The sequence below is a fragment of the Schistocerca piceifrons genome, chromosome 2 (genome assembly GCF_021461385.2).
Source record: "Schistocerca piceifrons isolate TAMUIC-IGC-003096 chromosome 2, iqSchPice1.1, whole genome shotgun sequence".
NCBI classification, from domain to species: Eukaryota; Metazoa; Arthropoda; class Insecta; order Orthoptera; family Acrididae; genus Schistocerca; species Schistocerca piceifrons.
The window spans coordinates 210,343,022-210,363,012 of record NC_060139.1 but is presented as its reverse complement, the minus strand read 5'-3'; the positions used below and the strand labels follow the sequence as shown (position 1 = coordinate 210,363,012).

At 42.6% G+C, this 19,991-nt stretch overlaps 1 long non-coding RNA gene across 1 annotated transcript in view; it reads right to left on the bottom strand.

Moving 5' to 3' along the window:
- LOC124774967 overlaps positions 1-19,737 on the bottom strand; it is an 805,902-nt gene extending 786,165 nt beyond the window's left edge. Inside the window, exon 1 of the long non-coding RNA XR_007015578.1 lies at positions 19,642-19,737. This is a non-coding gene — a long non-coding RNA (uncharacterized LOC124774967). The remainder of the gene's footprint in view (positions 1-19,641) is intronic.
- Positions 19,738-19,991: the final 254 nt, after the last annotated feature.

Genomic DNA, 19,991 nt, shown 5'->3' with positions numbered 1-19,991 from the left:
TGTTGTGCAGGTGTGGTTAAATTTAGTGGAGCTAAACTTCTTACTGTTGTTATTTATAGATCCCCAGACTCCGATTTCACAACATTTTTGCTAAAGCTAGAGGAGGTTCTTGGTTCACTTTATAGGTAATACAAAAAGTTAGTTATATGTGATGACTTCCATATTAATTGTGTAAGTGATTGTGCAAGGAAGAGGATGCTGGTAGACCTCTTTAATTCATATAATCTTATGCAAACCGTGTTCTTTCCAACGAGAGTGCAAGGGAACAGTAGAACAACCATAGACAACATTTTTTTTCATTCCTCATCACTAGAAGGGCATTCTGTTAGCAAAAAGGTGAATGGCCTTTCAGATCATGATGCACAAATTTTAACTTTAAAAGATTTTTGTGCTGCAACACATGTTAAATATAGTCATCAGCTCTTCAGGAAAGCTGATCCAGGTGCTGTAGAGACCTTTGTAAACCTTATAAAGGAACAAGAGTGGCAAGATGATTATAGCGCTGATACAGTAGACGATAAATATAATGCTTTTCTCAAGACTTTTCTCATGCTCTTTGAAAGTTGCTTTCCGTTAGAACGTTTAAAACAGGGTACCAGCACAAACATGCAGCCTGGGTGGCTGACTAGAGGGATAAGAATATCTTGTAGAACAAAGCGGCAATTATATCAAAACGTTAGAAACAGTCAAAATCTAAATGCAGCAGCCCATTACAAACAGTATTGTAAGGTGCTTAAAGTGTTATTAGGAAGGCAAAAAGTATGTGGGTGCAGATAGAATAGCTAAGTCTCAGGATAAAATTAAAACCATATGGTCAGTCCTAAAGGAAGTTGCTGGTCTGCAGAGACAGGTCGAGGATATAGAATCAGTGCGTAGTGAGAATGTCCGTGTTACTGATAAGTCGCATATATGTACAGTATTTAATAATCACTTTCTGAATATAGCAGGTGAACTAAATAGAAACCTAGTCCCAACAGGGAATCATATAACGCTCTTAGAAAAAAGTGTTCCGAGACTGTTACCTGAAATGCTCCTCCATGATACTGACAAGAGGGAGACTGAGTTAATAATTAAATCACTAAAGACCAAGAACTCTCATGGATATGTCGGGGTATCTAGCAGAATACTGAAGTATTGTTCTATGTATGTTAGCCCAGTTCTCAGCCATATCTGTAACTTTTCCTTTAGGAGTGGTCGGTTTCCTGACCGATTAAAGTACTCGGTAGTGAAGCCACTTTATAAAAAGGGAGACATTGATAATGTTGACAATTTTAGACCTATTTCTATGCCATCGGTGTTTGCTAAAGTTATCGAGAAGGTTGTATATACAAGGTTACTGGAGCATTTAAATTCACGTAATTTGCTGTCAAATGTTCAGTTTGGTTTTAGAAATGGTTTAACAACTGAAAATGCTATATTCTCTTTTCTCTGTGAGGTTTTGGAAGGATTAAATAAAAGGTTGCTAACGCTAGGTGTTTTCTTTGATTTAACGAAGGCTTTTGACTGTGTTGACCACAAAATATTACTACAGAAGTTGGACCATTATGGAGTAAGGGGAGTAGCTTACAATTGGCTCGCCTCTTACTTTAATAACAGAAAGCAGAGGGTAATTCTCCGCAATAATGAGAGTGGTAGTGATGTTCAGTCCCAATGGGGCACTGTTAAGTGGGGCGTTCCCCAAGGGTCGGTGCTGGGGCCACTGCTGTTTCTTATTTATATAAATGATATGCCTTCTAGTATTACAGCTGATTCAAAAATATTTCTGTTTGCTGATGACACCAGCTTGATAGTGAAGGATCTTGTGTGTAATATTGAAACAGTAACAAATAATGTAGTTCATGAAATAATTTCGTGGCTTGTGGGAAATAATTTGATGCTAAATCACAGTAAGACTCAGTTTTTACAGTTTCTAACTCACAATTCAACAAGAACCGATATTTTGATCAGACAGAATAGGCATATTATAAGCGAGACGGAACAGTTCAAGTTCCTAGGCGTTCGGATAGATAGTAAGCTGTTGTGGAAAGCCCATGTCCAGGATCTTGTTCAGAAGCTAAATGCTGCTTTATTTACCATTAGAACAGTATCTGAAATAAGTGACACTTCAACACGAAAAGTAGTCTACTTCGCATATTTTCATACGTTTATGTCGTATGGTATTATTTTTTTGGGTAATTCTTCTGATTCAAAAGGGGTATTTTTGGCTCAAAAACGGGCTGTTCGAGCTATACGTGGTGTAAGTTCGAGAACCTCTTGTCGACCCTTATTCAAAAATCTGGGAATTCTGACATTGCCCTCACAGTATATATTTTCTTTAATGTCGTTTGTTGTTAGCAATATTACCCTATTCCCAAGAGTTAGCAGCTTTCACTCAGTTAATACTAGGCAGAAATGAAATCTGCATGTAGAATGCACTTCCTTGACTCTTGTGCAGAAAGGAGTGCAGTATTCTGCTGCATCCATTTTCAATAAGCTACAAGAACTCAAAAATCTTAGCAGTAGCCCAGACTCTTTTAAGTCCAAACTGAAGAGTTTCCTCATGGCTCACTCCTTCTATTCTGTCGAGGAGCTCCTGGAAGAGCTAAAAAATTAAGCAAATTCCAGTGTTACATTGTTGATTTTCTTCATTTAAACTTACGACTTGTCACCTGAATATGTTTTTTTTATATTTCATATCGTGTTATAATTTCATGTATTGACTCGTTCCATGACCATGGAGACTTTTCCTTAATTTGGTCCCACGAAACAATAAATAAATAAATAAATAAAAATAAAACATTATGGCCGCCTACTTAATAGCCGGTATGTCCACCTTTGGCAAAGATAACGGTGGCGACGCGTCGTGGCATGGAAGCAATGAGGCCTTGGTAGGACGCTGAAGGGAGTTGGCATCATATCTGCACATACAAGTTCCCTAATTTCCGTAAATTCCGGGGAGTGGAGCGATGAGCTCTTACGCCACGTTCAATCACGTTCCAGATGTGTTCAGTTGGGCTCAGATCTGCGAGTTGGGGAGCGAGCACATCAGGTGGAACTCTCCACTGTGTTCCTCGAACCACTCCGTCACTCTCCTGGCCTTGTGATATGGTGCATTATCTTCATGGAAAACGCCTCTGCAGTCGGGAAACACGATTGCCATGAAGGGGTGTGCGTGGTCTGCAAACAGTGTACGATACTCCTTGGCCGTCACGATGCCTTGCACGAGCTCCACTGTACGCAAGAACGCCCACATTAAAGTTTCCCAGAGCGTAATGGAACCGTCTCCAGCATATCTCCGTCCCGCAGTACAGGTGAAAAGGAGCTTCGACGGTTTATCGCCCTCCCATCGGCATGATGAAGAAGGTATCGAGATTCATGCAACGTTCTGCCACCCTAACCACCGACTTCCACTGTCGATGGTAACGTGCCCATTTCATTCGTAGTTGCCGATGTGGTGTTAACATGGGCACATGCGTGGATCGTCGGATGCAGAAGTCCATTTTTAGGAGTGTGCTGAGGCACACTTGTACTCTGCCCAGCGTTAATGTCTGACGTTAGTTCCGCCACAGATCGCCACCTGCCCCATTTTACCAGCCCTCCCCGCCTACGACGTCCAATATATGTAATGAGGGCTGGCCGCTGAACTCCACGACCTCTGGACGTGGTTTCACCTTGGTTTTGCCACCTGTTGAAGACACTCACCACGGCGCTCCTCGAACAGTCAACTCGTGCAGTTCCCGAAATGCCCGTGACGAGCGTCCGGGACGCACAATGCGCCCTCTGTCAAAATCAGATAGATCGCTCACCTTCCCCATTGTACCTACACCCGGACAGCACACTCACTGATACTGCATGTACCTTGCATGGGTCTTGACTACCAGTCATTCCTCGCCAGGTGAAGCTACTATCGATAGTTGGTCGGTGGTCGTAAAGTTATGGCTGATCATCTACATCTACATGACTACACCGCAGTTCACACTTAAGTGCATGGCAGAGGGTTCATCGAACCACTTGCGTGCAGTAAGACACATGCGTGTAACGAAATATTTTAGAGGACTTCGAATCAGAATTTCGAGTGTCGTGGAATAATCGTTATTGAGGAATGGGAACAAGTGTACTTGGGAATGCACTGATCCGAAAATCAAGTAATATTCTTGCCATACCTGTTGTTAAAATTTATGTAATTGCTTTAAAATATCACTAAATAATGCAAGAAAATAATCTTAGAGGGGAAAAGGAACACGTGACGGATACGGTGTGCAGCGCAGCTACATGCAGCATCGTTACTGGAGATTCCGCTGAGTCGATGCGGTTGAAGCCGCCGCCACGTCGTTACGGGTCCACACCTTTGAGAGACAATTATTTAGGAGCGCTGGGCCACGCCCGGGGCAGCGAATGACCCACACAGGGGGTTAGGGCCTCTTTAACGGCTTCATTAGGGGCCATAACGTGCGGGAGATGGTCTCTGGGGGGCCAGTGGCTCGCCGCGAGCTATTTATAACCGGCCAGGTGCGCGCGTCATGAACGTCTGGCCGGCTCCACAGATAAGGAATCGGCGCCTACCTAGGGAGCCTTACCGGCAAAGGCTTCCTGTGAAACGCGTGCTGAATTCCGCTGCTCAAAACAGTAAGCAGAATATCTGTTTCAGTGCCTGATATCTACGTTAGTATACGGCCAAGAAAGGTCATCCTGACTGAGCTGCAGGTTCCTATCTAATTGCCTGCAGGGGCAAAGAAAATTTTCGGTGTTTCATTTAATTGCTGCGCCAAATTAAAAATTTGGAATGCTTTCGTAACCCGCTCACTAAGAGGTATAACATTACGCTAAAGATTTAAGGTATAAGTCTAGAATTGGAAAGTGCTCTATGTGTCAAGAGGCAGCGTAACTCACTGAGTGCATAACAGCCAGAATGTAATTTCGTAGTTTCGGCGTATCCATCTATGTGAAGTAGGACGGGAGGACCACAGACGATAGGAGTATTACAATTTTCAACACTACTGTCAGCTGCAATTTCATTATCAATTTATTGGCAACCCGTTTCGACGACACACTTCGTCGTAATCAGGCCACAAAAGTAAAATAAATTTTCATCTTAGGATTATACAGCCAACAGGTTGCACATAACTGGTGGGTACATTGACCTAGGTTTCGACACCTACTATAGGTGTCTTCATCAGAATGAAATGTTGCTAAATAGTAAGATTACATTGCTAAAAATAACATCAGACATCTGATGTTGTTTCCCGCTGGGCACACGTGGCAAAAGGTAGAACGCTTTATTTTCCTTTTGACTTGAGTATAGCCGTTTCAGATTCTGACCATTGCTTTTTAGGAATGTAATTTTACGGTTTACCAGAATTTCACTCTGATGAAGATACCCCTAGTAGGTCTCGAAACCTAGGTCAGCGTACCTACGAGTTACGTGCTGTAAAACCCTATGCTGAAAATAGTATATGGCTGCTGAGTAACAGCCATGTTTAAAACTGTAAGTAATATAAAAGCATTGACATTAACGACAGCATAGATTGTGTTTAAACAATAGATTAACTATGTATTACATATTTTAATTCTATGTACGATTTTGCTTTTGGTGTCATACTATCGTTGATACAGATATTTTTATATTAGTTTTAGGACCTGATGATATGAAGTGTATCGTCGAAACCGGTTGCCATATTATGAGTGTACGTGGGTGTAACCATCATGTTGTACTCTGTGTCAGAACTCATAAGCACCCAGTCGTCAGCAGTAAAACTTAATCACGGTACAAACAATGTAATGTGAAAGTAGAAACGAGTACCTATATACAATGAAGCCCCGTTACAGAACCAATCATGTACATACTTGCAGCGCTAAAACATTGGAAACCAATATATATATATTAAATATATATATATTATATATATGTGTATATTATATATGTTATATATGCTATATATTATATATTACTATATATATATTATATGTTATATTATTATAAATATATATTAAAATACATTATTAATGACATCATGCAAACTAATATCTACTAATCGTGGTCATGATCGTGCACACGACATAATTACAAACATTATCTAGCGGTATGAAGTACATATATCTGTGCAAGTGGTTTTTGTTGCAACCAGCAATAAAAATGAAAATACTGGTTACGACACAGACAAGTTGTACAATGTATGTATCTCATACCGCTAAATTATGGTTGTAATTACGCGCACGATAATGACCAAGATTAGTGGATAGGCCTATTTACATGTGTGATGGAATAAACCACATATTTTTAATTATGTGGTTTACTGTTATATATATTGGTTTCCATTGATTTAGCCTTGCAAGGACGTTTGGTTCTGTAATCGGTCTTAATTGTATATAGGTATTCTTCTCTATTTTCTCATTACATGTTCGTGCAGTGATTCAGTTTGAGTTTTACTGTAGGTGATGATGTGCATGGCAGTGCTGACATAGAGTACAGCATGCTGATTACTATATATAATTACAATATTTTACAATACATTAATTGAGGTTGTATATGGATCATTTGTAAACAACAGAATAACAGTGTGTTTCATATTTTATTTCTATATACCATTTTGCTTTTGATATCATGCTGTTATTGAAGTAACTGGTTTATATTAATTTTTGGGCCCTGTGATGACGAAGTATATCACCGAAACTGGTTTCCAATAAACTGATAACGAAATTACAGCTGAGATCAGTGTTAAAAACTGTAACATAACTTCAGCGGCTCCCATGGCCAATGCCATTTTGAATAAAATACTTTTTGGTACAAAACCGCGTCATTATAAAATACTGAAGCAACTAAATTACATATGTTTCCACCGACTTTGCAGCGTTCGTCTTCATCGCGGTTCAATTAACTGCCTTGAAGAGGATCGCTGCCACATCTGTCGAAACGCCGGCAATTTAGGTGCTTTATTGTTTATAGTGATCGGCCTAATACCCAAAATTATTTTATTCAAATACCCCGACTAGGTTCGTCTATCATTTGGAATGAGGGTACTTATCGACTTCGTACCGACTGTACATGTACATTCAAACGACTTCGATTTTTTTTCTCGTTGACCAACGACTAATTAAAGGAAAGAATTTTATTCATTACAACATCTTCGCTATTCTTGAAGCAAAAATCCTGCATCAAGCATGACGTTTTAATTTACTACGCCTTTACTGTTAACTATATTCACAACACGTTTTACAAACACGACCCACATATGCCACTGAAAGGCCCAAAGTCTTGAGTTGTTCAGTGTCCAGTGTGTGGCCTTCAACCGAGCTTTTAAGAGAAATATTTGTAAGATAAGGTCTTCAGCCGTCTTAAATTAACATTTTGAAAATTATGTGATTAAAACTAAGTTTTTTAAAAAAAATTGCTCTATATGAAATTCTTGTTATCCAGGCCCTAAGTCCTGCGTTGTTCAATGTCTTGTGTGTGGCCTTCAGCCAAGTATTTACGTGAAATACTTTTTTTAAGTAAGGATTTCAGCCACGTGTATTCTTTAAAGCAATTTTTATAACTTGTGTTCAGGTCTTCAGCCGGTCTTGTTTTTGGTGTGGTTTTGGGCCTTCAGCCCAGGAAGTATCGCAAGTTTTCTTAACTAGGCCTTCAGCTGTATTGTTTTAATTTTATCCTTTTAAGGCAATGTGTAATTAAGTGGTTCTTAGGAAGATAAAAGTTTGTGTGTTTTGTGCAACTAACCACAACCATAACCTGATCCGCTCTGTCCTGCAAAACCAGATTCAACTGGTAGCAAAGCGTGGTTACGATCTAAGGACCTCTAGGTTATGGGCCCAGCACGCTTCCACATTTTTTTTTTTTAATTACCGCACGTGCACGCCGCCAGCGGTCCCACAGTTTATGTGACGTAGCATGTGAAAGTTGCTGGATTTGGACGGGTTACTCCTGTAACTGAAATATCAGATCTGAAGATGGTTCTGAATGAACCGAAACCGGTCATATGAATAATAAAAAAAATTGCAATCAAGACGGATTTTAAGTAACATTATAAAATCACTGATTGCTGTTATCCCATAAGACATTATGTCTGTTTTTGCAAAGCTCCATTTGTGTCTATCCTTTAATAGGGCATGCTCATATCCGGAAGGCTCAGGGTGGCGCAATCGAGGGAAGCAAGCAGGCATCCATCCCACGGAGATCCACTCACGCTTCCTACAACTGACTGAACGAGTTTGAAAGCGGTCAAATTGTGGCCATCCGAATGGTTGTGTGGTCCTTTCGGAAACTGCCATACAAGTTGGATGTGCAGCATCACTTATCCAACGATGTCGGTATCGGAAGTCACGTGACATTCTCACACCAGTAGACGAGAATCTGGACGTCCACGCAGCACAGATGCTCGCCAGGGTTGTCGTATTATAAGGGCACTGGTAGTCACTCGCTACCCAGCATAGATAAGAGGGCATTGAACCCAGACGTGTCAACACGAAATGTTGTGAACTTGTAACTAGCAGTGGCACCACGGGCATGCACATCTCTAGCCTGTCATCCACTCACACGCCACAACATTGACGTGCACTGATCGAATGGTGCCGTCAAAGGACCATTTGGAAGACTGAATGGCGCGCTTTGGTCTTCTGCGATGAAAGCAGGTGCTGTCTGCATGCAAGTAATAGCCATTTCCTCGTACGGCGTGGACCTGGTGTCCGCTCTCTCGTAGAGTAAGTTCGTCCAAGACATACTGGCCCTACTCTACGTTTATGGTCTGGGGTGCGATAAGCTACAACTTTTCTTTGCATTGGTGTTTCTGGAGGGGATGCTAACAGGGCTCGGTTACATGCATAATGTTGTCAGACCCATTATTTTGCCGTTCTTGCAACAAGAAGATAATTTATCGTTTCAACAGTCTTGCAATCTGTAAGACGTGCAGCAACTTCCCTGGCCAGGACGATCTCTGGACTTGTCTCCACTTGAGCACGTGTGGAGTATAATGGGACAAGAAGTGAATCTTGCAACTCGTCAAGCAACAACTCTTACAGAACTACGTGAACAGGTCGATCAGACGTGGCATAACGTATCGCAGGACAGTATTCGCTATCTATACGATCGACTGCATGCCCGAGTCAGCACCTGCATTGCCACCTGTCGAGACTACACTAAGTACTAATATGGGTGTTTCGGCATATGTCGGTACCCGGTACCTCAAACCACTTGAGCAGTTGAAGGGCTTATTTTAGTAGTGGTACAAGTCCAGTTTTGTTCATTGTGAAACACAGAGTCCTAAAGCTGAATGAGCGCTGAAAAATCTGCAGTTGAGATACCAGAAATATTCAAGCATATGGCTTCTTGCTAGAGTTGAACCTTTCTTTCTGTTTGTTTGGATCATTAATTTCAGAAGCATTATGGGCAGAAAAGTGGAGGTAATGTACTTGTACCACTATTAAAATAAGCCCTTCAGTTAATCTGTAAAGGAAATCGTTTCATGTACTCCATACGCACTGTTGCAGTAACAAATTTTGAGTTATTTTTTTTCTGTAAATGTTTTGGAGATTCATGTGGATGGAGATTGCACAGGTCAGATTCCTCTTTTATTGAACATGTGCTGAAGTAAGCTGATAGACACAGTATCACTGACTTGCTACATATAATCAACAAAGGGAGAAATCTTAACTTATTCGGAGCACTTCTGGTAAATAAGCACTTAGCTCAACGCCCGCACCTGTCCCTAAATGACAGTTTTAGCTGAGTGCACCTCTCTTAAACTTGACATGTCGCATTCAATCAGCAACACACTCCGAGACCTCAATCGCAAATTGTCATTAAACTTTACTTTGATTTTTCTTGCTTCCTTTAGTACTACACTCACACAACTTCATAATTTAATATTGTGTGTTTCCGGTAGGTACCGTGTTTGATGCTTTCCGTCTTGCAAACTGTCATGTAACATCGTCGCTTGATTTGACATTTTTAACCTAATTTCGAGTTTTATTCCCTGTGTGTTGATAGTATACTTGGTTTTAACGTCTGGTTTCGAACTCACTATTATTATTAGAAGATGTTGGTTAACTGTTTCCTGGCAATGGACGAATAAGCCGAAACTGATGCAGATAAACGAATATCGGTAAAACAAAACAGCAACAGATCAAAACGAAAATTTCTGTTCCGACACTGACAATGTTGAGTGTTTATGGAAAAAGTTCAAGGCAATCGTAAAATGCGTTTTAGACAGGTACGTGCCGAGTAAAACTGTGAGGGACGGGAAAAACCCACCGTGGTACAACAACAAAGTTAGGAAACTACTGCGAAAGCAAAGAGAGCTCCACTCCAAGTTTAAACGCAGCCAAAACCTCTCAGACAAACTGAAGCTAAACGATGTCAAAGTTAGCGTAAGGAGGGCTATGCGTGAAGCGTTCATTGAATTCGAAAGTAAAATTCTATGTACCGACTTGACAGAAAATCCTAGGAAGTTCTGGTCTTACGTTAAATCAGTAAGTGGCTCGAAACAGCATATCCAGACACTACGGGATGATGATGGCATTGAAACAGAGGATGACACGCGTAAAGCTGAAATACTAAACACCTTTTTCCAAAGCTGTTTCACAGAGGAAGACCGCACTGCAGTTCCTTCTCTAAATCCTCGCACAAACGAAAAAAATGGCTGACATCGAAATAAGTGTCCAAGGAATAGAAAAGCAACTGGAATCACTCAATAGAGGAAAGTCCACTGGACCTGACGGGATACCAATTCGATTCTACACAGAGTACGCGAAAGAACTTGCCCCCCTTCTAACAGCCGTGTACCGCAAGTCTCTAGAGGAACGGAGGGTTCCAAATGATTGGAAAAGAGCACAGATAGTCCCAGTCTTCAAGAAGGGTCGTCGAGCAGATGCGCAAAACTATAGACCTATATCTCTTACGTCGATCTCTTGTAGAATTTTAGAACATGTTTTTTGCTCGCGTATCATGTCATTTCTGGAAACCCAGAATCTACTATGTAGGAATCAACATGGATTCCGGAAACAGCGATCGTGTGAGACCCAACTCGCCTTATTTGTTCATATGAGACCCAGAAAATATTAGATACAGGCTCCCAGGTAGATGCTATTTTTCTTGACTTCCGGAAGGCGTTCGATACAGTTCCGCACTGTCGCCTGATAAACAAAGTAAGAGCCTACGGAATATCAGACCAGCTGTGTGGCTGGATTGAAGAGTTTTTAGCAAACAGAACACAGCATGTTGTTATCAATGGAGAGACGTCTACAGATGTTAAAGTAACCTCTGGCGTGCCACAGGGGAGCGTTATGGGACCATTGCTTTTCACAATATATATAAATGACCTAGTAGATAGTGTCGGAAGTTCCATGCGGCTTTTCGCGGATGATGCTGTAGTATACAGAGAAGTTGCTGCATTAGAAAATTGTAGCGAAATACAGGAAGATCTGCAGCGGATAGGCACTTGGTGCAGGGAGTGGCAACTGACCCTTAACATAGACAAATGTAATGTATTGCGAATACATAGAAAGAGGGATCCTTTATTGTATGATTATATGATAGCGGAACAAACACTGGTAGCAGTTACTTCTGTAAAATATCTGGGAGTATGCGTGCGGAACGATTTGAAGTGGAATGATCATATAAAACTAATTGTTGGTAAGGCGGGTACCAGGTTGAGATTCATTGGGAGAGTGCTTAGAAAATGTAGTCCATCAACAAAGGAGGTGGCTTACAAAACACTCGTTCGACCTATACTTGAGTATTGCTCATCAGTGTGGGATCCGTACCAGATCGGTCTGACGGAAGAGATAGAGAAGATCCAAAGAAGAGCGGCGCGTTTCGTCACAGGGTTATTTGGTAACCGTGATAGCGTTACGGAGATGTTTAATAAACTCAAGTGGCAGACTCTGCAAGAGAGGCGCTCTGCATCGCGGTGTAGCTTGCTCGCCAGGTTTCGACAGGGTGCGTTTCTGGATGAGGTATCGAATATATTGCTTCCCCCTACTTATACTTCCCGAGGAGATCACGAATGTAAAATTAGAGAGATTAGAGCGCGCACGGAGGCTTTCAGACAGTCGTTCTTCCCGCGAACCATACGCGACTGGAACAGGAAAGGGAGGTAATGACAGTGGCACGTAAAGTGCCCTCCGCCACACACCGTTGGGTGGCTTGCGGAGTATCGATGTAGATGTAGATGTAGATGTACCGTCCATTCGGAATGTGGGTGCAGTCAAACGACTGCGCATTGATAATGGCAAGGCACTAGCCGAAATCTAGATTTTCCTGAAAAAAAAAAGACGATTGATTGCTGTGCTATACCATTTGAGAATTGGTTGTTTTTCATAGTTAAGTACAGGGTACGTAAAATAATAATATGCTTCCGACATCGTCAGTATGGGGGAGTTCTGTAGTATTTTGAATACTGAAAAAATTTTCAGCCACCAAGATCACAAAAATCATTTATCCATATAGATTACGGCTTTTGATAGTTCACTGTTGCCATATTTGGATCTATTTTTGCATCATTATTCAATCTTCTTCTTCAGTCCAATAACTGGTGCTACACAATGTATTCCATGTTGTTATCGTGAACTATACTAGAAGTCACCATGTCAGTTGTAAGACAACAGCTATGAACACACATGTTACAGCGCCGATTACAATTGCTCACTCACATTCATGAGAAATCTTAACTTACTAGAAGCACTTGAGATAAAACAACATTTAACTCAACACACGTACTTGTTTCTAAATCATCATCAACTGAGCACATCCCTCTTAAGCTTCATATGACCCATGTCAGTACATGTAACTGGCCCAATAACATGAGTGTACATAGCTGTTATTTCAAAACTGTCATGCGAACTTCTAGTACAACTCACGATATCAACATGGACATACACGGTGCTTATAATTCAAGTTAAACTTTAAAAACGCTGTAGAAAGAACACCACTGATCAGAATGACGTCAAATTGCAACGGAATATTATCGGAGAAGGCGGAAAACGTATGGCATAAGAAGAAAAACAGCGTAAAAGTTGATCAATAGATGGCGAGGTATGTGTCAGAATACGAAAATGAAAACACCTGTCACGCATTGAAGACGGTGAAAACACACTGGGTACACGGCGTTTCCTCCTTTCGCGTCTGCGACGTTCGCCATGACGGTCTCAATGCAGTATCGCGCTCTGCTTGTAAAGCTGTAATAGAAGAATGGTGATTGTGAACACGCCGCTCAGCAGGAGTTCCGGACACCGAAGGGTTTGAAAAAAAGCATCGGTCCGATGACAGCCGTGGCTCTGGAGAAAATGATTCGGAAATTCGAAAAGATGGGTTCTTTTGGTGTGCAACCTGGTAGAGGGAGGAAACGAACTGATTCGACGTCAGCGGAAGCAGTGGCCACAGCAGTGCAGGAGGAGACGAGTGGTGGTGTGCAAACGTGTAGTGCATGGACAATTGCCCGAACACTGGACATACCCGTGCGCACGATGGGTAAAATCCTACCAAACATCCTTCTTTGCCGGCCACGGTGGCCGAGCGGTTCTAGGCGCTTCAGTCCGGAACCGCGCGACTGCTACGGTCGCAGGTTCGAATCCTGCCTCGGGCATGGATGTGTGTGATGTCCTTAGGTTAGTTAGGTTTAAGTAGTTCTAGGGGACTGATGACCTCAGATGTTAAGTCCCATAGTGCTCAGAGCCATTTGGACCATCTTTCTTTGCTATCCATTCAAAATTACCCATGTGCAAGAGTTGCTTCCTGTTGACCAGACAGCAAGAAAGATCTTTCCTCTAGAATTTCTTGCTAGCACTGAAATGGACACTGGCTGATCTTGGAAGATTTTGTGAACAGACGAAGCTCACTTCCATCTGATAGGATATGTCAATACACCGAATTGTTGAATATGGGAAACGGAAAGTCCACACGCAGATCAACCAGTACCACTTCATCCTGAAAAGGTCACTGTGTGGTGCGGGTTTACGACATCGTTTATCATGGGGCCATATTTTTTTGAAGAGACAGGTGTTTTTGGTGCTGTTACCTGTACCGTCGCTGGTAAGCACTACGAGTCTCTTTTGCGCAACCACGTCATTTCAGCTCTCCAACAGCGTGAATGTGTGGATGAGATCATTTTTATGCAATATGGCCCACCTCCGCACATTGCAAATCCAGTTAAGCAGCTGCTGAAGGGCCATTTCGACAACGCTAGAATTATCAGCCGTCATTTCCTTACAGCCTGGCCGTCCCGATCACCTGATCTTAATCCGTGTCACATCTGGCTGTGGGGATATCTGAAATTTATTGTATTAACTGCATTTAAGGCACGCATTGCGCAACGCGTTCTGAACGTGAACCCGGAAACAAGTCGCTCAGTTGTGGAACATGCTGTTTCTAGATATCAACCTGTTGCAGAAAACGGTGGACAGCATACCGAACGTGTTTTGCTCCATTCACGCGGAAATTAATAATCCGATTTGATTTTGACTGATGCTTTTTATGCCGTTTATGGCCTCAGGACAATTAAAAACCGATTTTTCCCATACAATGTGATATGACCTCGCCGTGGTGGATGGGCTTACGTAACTAAAGTATCACACCTGTACACCGATGCACAATAAGTATTCAGTGTTCCGATTGTTTAAGGTCGAACGTGCACCTTAAGCACTGTTGTATGATTAATTTGTTATTTGTCGTGGACCACTATAAAATTTTAAGGTTTAACTTTAATTACAATCACCCTGTATATTGTATAGCACAACTTTTTGTAATGAAGGACAAAATTGTGTAATGATGTAAACATAGATCTGAAGACGGCAACAGAGAATGCCGAAACCGGTAATCTATATGAATAAATAATTTCAGCGATATTGACAGTTGAAAATTTATTCAGGTATTACAGGTAAAATAAAACTAATCCAGAAAATAATTCACGCATCTTTCAGATAGCCAACTCAACTTATAACTTCCACACCAACGGGACTTATGTAAGTTGGGTTTCCTATCTTACAGTCATGAAATGTTTTCTCGGCCAATTTTATTTTGCTCACCATGTATTTGGAGACATATTCAGCATATGTAACAGTCATATCAGTGAATTATACTGGCTGAATTAAAATGATTGGCCGAAGAGAATGACAGCACCTCTTACGGTTCTCAGAGTGTTCGTCTGGAAAGCGTAATAAGAGACACATGTCAGCTCTATATCCAAATGTACACCACAAACCTGTAACGGCAAGTCATTCATGACAACTAACACAACCTATCAGACATCATTAGACATTTCACAAATTGCTACAGATAATCATCAGGCACGAAACATAACGTGTTAGGGCAAAATTCAAAGGCAACTGATCTTCAAACCCAGTATCATAGTGAATGAACAAACGGACAGTGAACGTAACAGACTGCTTTAGGTGTTCTCTCAATACAACAGCCTTAGAAGAAGAAAATGAACACGTAAATAAATTAATGCTCTCTTTTCAATAACTTTCGCACTCCCCTCAACATTACCTCACTCTAACCCCCCCCCCCCCCCCACCCGTATCTCACCCTCACTTCCACTACACCCCTCCTCATATCATACCAACTGTCACTTCTCCATCTGTGTGAGTTTGACCTGAACAGTGACACGCTATTTCAGCTACACATCCATAACAGCAAACGGACGTGCAGAAATGTAGTATTGGTCTCTGAATTAGAAATAATAGCTGGTTTGCAGAATTCCACAAAAACTGAAGAATTTCCGTTTTGCCAGTGGTTCCTCTAAGAAAACACAAACAATGAAAATGCTGTAAAATGCCTTTTTTTCTGCCGGCCGAAGTGGCCGTGCGGTTAAAGGCGCTGCAGTCTGGAACCGCAAGACCGCTACGGTCGCAGGTTCGAATCCTGCCTCGGGCATGGATGTTTGTGATGTCCTTAGGTTAGTTAGGTTTAACTAGTTCTAAGTTCTAGGGGACTAATGACCTCAGCAGTTGAGTCCCATAGTGCTCAGAGCCATTTGAACCATTTTGCTTTTTTTCTGAAAGTACTTCTACCTTTGTTACTTTGAGGTGCCCTTAATTGTCGCTACGTTAAGAAAATATTAATTATAAATAAGAGATTATTGTTACTGAAGAAAGAGTTAACCAACGCCACATCAACACAGTGTTAATATTTTCTCTTTCTTTATCTTTTACTTTTTACTATCCATTATTTCCTTGTAATAGATTAAAATATCAATTACATCAGGGAGCTGTTTCCTTCCGGTGTACTTCATATTGTGCACGATCTTTCTCCAGTTGTCTGAAGTCTGTCTCCTTACCTTTCGTAGTTCCGTGTTGTTTTTCTTCTATTTTTTCTCTTGACAGTTCAAACAGCTATTAGAAATATTGTACATACATCAAAAAACGTTTTGCATCGCCCCAGTTCCCAGAACTCCTGAAGATAGTCGTTGACTGCCGACATTGTATCACAGACACAGTCCCTTTGACTGTTCAGAGATGTCACTAAACCAGCCCAAAGATGTAAAAAATCATGCATGAGCAGCGCCTATTAGACGGAGGGGGTCCGACAGCGGATCACTTCCAGTCATTCCACCAGGAAGAAGGTACACGGCTCGTGTTGTCCGTAGTTCAACCATGCCTGGACGGTCAATACCGCGGTTCGATCGCGTCCGCATTGTTGCTTTGTGCCAGGAAGGGCTCTCAACAAGGGAAGTGTCCAGAGGTCTCGGAGTGAACCAAAGCGATGTTGTTCGGACATGGAGGAGATACAGAGAGAGAGGAACTGTCGATGGCATGCCTCGCTGAGGCCGCCCAAGGGCTACCATTGCAGTGGATGACCGCTACCTACGGATTATGGCTCGCAGGAACCCTAACAGCAACGCCAACATGTTGAATAATGCCTTTCGTGCAGCCGCAGGACGTCGTGTTACGACTTAAACTGTGCGCAATAGGCTGCATGATGCGCAACTTCACTCCCGACTTCCATGACGGGGTCCATCTTTGCAACCACGACATCATGCAGCGCGGTACAGATGGGGCCAACAACATGCCGAATGGACCGCTCACCTTCTCTACAGCGATGAGTGTCGCATATGCCTTCAACCAGACAATCTTAGGAGACATGTTTGGAGGCAACCGAGTCAGTCCGAACGCCTTAGACACACTGTCCAGGTTCCCTGATGTTTTGGGGTGGCATTATGTGGAGCCGACGTACGCCTCTGGTGGTCATGAAAGGCGCCGTAACGGCTGTACGGTATGTGAATGCCATCCTCCGACCTATAGTGCAACTATATCGGCAGCTTATTGGAAAGGCATTCTTCTTCCTGGACGACAATTCGAGCCCCCATTGTGCACATCTTGTGAATGACTTCCTTCAGGATAACGACAGCGCTCGACTTGAGTAGCCAGCATGTTCTCCAAATCAACGCTATCTAACATGCCTGGTATAGATAGAAAAGGGCTGTTTATGGACGACGTGACCCACCAGCCACTCTGAGGGATCTACGCCGAATCGCCGTTGAGGAGTGGGACAATCTGGATGAACAGTGCCTTGATCAACTTGTGGATAGTATGCCACAAAGAATACAAGCATGCATCAATGCAAGAGGACGTGCTACTGGATGTTAGAGGTAACGGTGTGTACAGCAGTCTGTACAACCACTTCTGAACGTCTCGCTGTATGGTGGTACAACATGCAATGCGTGATTTTCATGAGCAATAAAAGGACGGAAAGGATGTTTATGTTGATCTCTATTCAAATTTTCAAACTCTTGGAACCGTGGTGAAGCAAAACATTTTTGATGTGTGTATTTTTGACAACGTGATTACTTTCGAAATAAAAACAGAAAACATTTAGTATCACGTATCTGCTATCATAACCGAAAGGAAGGATCGAAAAATTATAAAGCAGATACATTTTTTTCATTAATGGAACTAAAAGTTGATGGATGTCAGGGAAAGACGTCCTTTAAATTTACAGATGGTGTAGAACACAGTTCCTTAGTGGTTATTCTAAGAAATCATACCAATTCTAAAATAAGGAGGAAATTGGTACGCTTTTGTAGGCCTCTGCGGCAGTACAGATTTGAATGATATCCTTTTGGGGTTCATCCTGACTCATTCCGTAAAGTAAACAAGTGTATAAATAGTTCATAGCCCAAAGGAGAAACGGCGCGAGTCAGTCGAAACACCCTTATTCTTTTACAGATCCATTTCAGTTCTTCACAGAATGACGTGGCCATTCGGATTTCACTCAGAAAGAACGGAATTGATTGTAGAGATCCAATGAGTTCTCTGCAGTTTAAATATATCACTGTTCACCATGTGTATGATACTCAGCACTCGGCGTGCTGAAGATTAAAACCATGGTTTAGTGGGAGTTCTGTATAAAGAATTCAAATTTATTTGTACTATACGACTGGGCAGGTTCTACCTTAGAGGACTTATACCCACTGATACCAAGGATCTTAAGTGTTGTGACAATGTGACAAAAATGTCTCCAGCACGAATAAAACTGGTCTGCGAGTAGACGTTTATGTGATACTTGGAGGCATTGTATCTGAGAGCATACAAGGTCTGTTCTAAGGAAGGAATATAAACATTTATCGCCGATGGCGAAGTCGTTAGAGCAAAGCATAATCTCAGTTTGGGGACTGAAACTAACCACTTGTGACGTAGCAACAAACATTAATATTTTAGGGAATATCTTACAGCCCTGATGGAACTAACCAATGGACGTTCTATACTTTGCTCTAGCATGTGTCTTCCAAAATCTGCTGTTAGTTCACCCATTTTTGACGTCTTTCGTCATTGTAAAAGACATTACATTTACGTCAATGACTGTAACACTTTCTTTATTTCAATTTATTGCAATTTCGGCCTTAGACCATTATGAAGTGCAGATGTTTGTGGCTTTAAGCCATGTCAACTTAAAATGAGCTGACACATTTGTATGTCGTTGTCATTACTATTAAATACATTCGTGACGCTGTTACATATTGTGTGCACACATATCCATATGTCGTAAAATAACATAGTCTGTAGACACTCATGTTCGTTAGCCGATCACTAGTCACTTATGCGCTTATAATAGGTGTGAGTAGTATCTGTTCTGCCAGACATGTCCGATAGACAGATACCACTCATGATGAAACATGAAATAGAGGAATCAGATGGAAAGAGAAATGTGGGATGGGGAAGTAGTGACTTTTAGCCACACGGGGCGCGATGGAAATGTAAGGGCGATGGAAATGTAAGGACCACGGCACTCCTAAGCTCACGCTGTCCTTGATGTTGCCTATCTTGCACATGGACAACTCAGTTTGTATATTTTGCTTATTTTTTTCATAGTTCCACACAACTTCTTCCTGTTTTCTCGATTGATCTGTGTTCAGTTTTTCAAGGCCTATCCACTGTACCAACTTATAACTAAATCTGAGGGGGGTGCGATGGAGAGATTCCCTTGTCAGACACCACTGATGAGAACTTCTCTCAGTACTATAGCAAAAGGTGCCAAGTCTCCTGACAGAACGCGCTGAACTATCTTCACCGCTACGACTAGACCACGAGATGTGGACGTGGGAACGTTGAGTCATGATGTAGCTCGTTCGTCTTCCGTCGGTGTTTATAGAAAAGACACGAACAAACTGCCAGCGAAACTCGGCATTTGCAGCGGGCGAGCAGTGCTGCCGCCTGGTGGCTCGTGCAGGTACTCACGTCGTTGAGCAGCTCCCGGCGCAGCTCCGACTCGTCGAGGTCCGAATCGGCACCGTCGTGAGGGAGGACGCTGCCACGCTCAGAGCCAGGGGCGGAAGGCAGGCTGTCCGGGGGCGGCAGACGGATGTCTGGCGGCGCGGGGGGCGGCGGCGGCAGCAGCGCCAGTGGGGGCGGCAGCGTCAGCGCCAGTGAGTCCTCCCCGGCGGTGGAGGCGGCGCCATCTGGTGGCTGCGGCGGGGGCGGTGGGGGCGGCTGCGCGGGGCCGCGGCCGCGCAGCGACAGGGACCCCCACGACAGCCGCATCACCACCGTGCCTGCACCCAACAACACAAGCACGCCATCACCACCGT